We start from the raw sequence: 875 nt of genomic DNA on the forward strand, positions 1-875 counted from the left end.
GAAGGAGGATCCAGAGAACTACAGACTAGTCAGCCTCATCTCAGTTATAAACCATGGAGCAGGTCCTCTAGGAATCAATTTTTAAGCACTGAAGAAGCAGGCGATTAGGAACAGTCAGCATGGATTCACCAAGGGCAAGTCATGCCTGACTAATCTGTTTGCCTTCTATGATGAGTTAACTGGCTCTGTGGATGTGGGGAGAGCAGTGGACACAATATACTGTGAATTCAGCAAGATTTTTAATATAGTCTCCCACAACATGCTCACAATCAAGCTATGGAAATATAGGTTGGATGGGGGGATTGGGGGATGGGGCCAGCTCCGGCAGGGGTCAGGGGCCTTGGTGGGGGGGCTAGTGGGGGAAGGGGCCCACCTTGGCAGGGCTCAGGGAGTTTGGGGGGGCTGGCAGGGGGAGGAACAAGTCCTGGCAGGGTTCAGGGGCCTCGGGGGAGCTGGTAGGGGGAGGGACCAGCCCCGACAGGGGTCAGGAGCCTTGGGGGAGCTGGCAGGAGTCAGGGGGGCTGGGGGAGAGGGCAGAGCCATTGGGGGTCCCCCCCATGGTCCTCTCCTCCCTCCTCCAGCCCCCTGACCTCTTACTCACTGGCACCAGAGCCCATGTTTCAGCCCCAGGACGAGGGGTAACCATAGAGATGCTCTGCCAGCCAGAGCATATCTGTGGAGGACCCAGCCTCTGGTTGCCTCAGGGCACAGTCAGGGACCGTGCCCTGTGCCACTTTTTTAAACGTTGATTTTTTTTAAGGGGTCTAATTTTCTCCCTGCACTGCAAGTTTGCAGCCTGGGGAACATTTTTTTTGTTCCTGTATGTGCCTGTTGCCCTGTCTCAAAGGGGTTTGAGGCAGGGCAGGAGGCACGTT

This window comes from Gavialis gangeticus, unplaced genomic scaffold (assembly GCF_001723915.1).
Source record: "Gavialis gangeticus isolate Ggan-Ray unplaced genomic scaffold, GavGan_comp1, whole genome shotgun sequence".
Taxonomy (NCBI): Eukaryota; Metazoa; Chordata; order Crocodylia; family Gavialidae; genus Gavialis; species Gavialis gangeticus.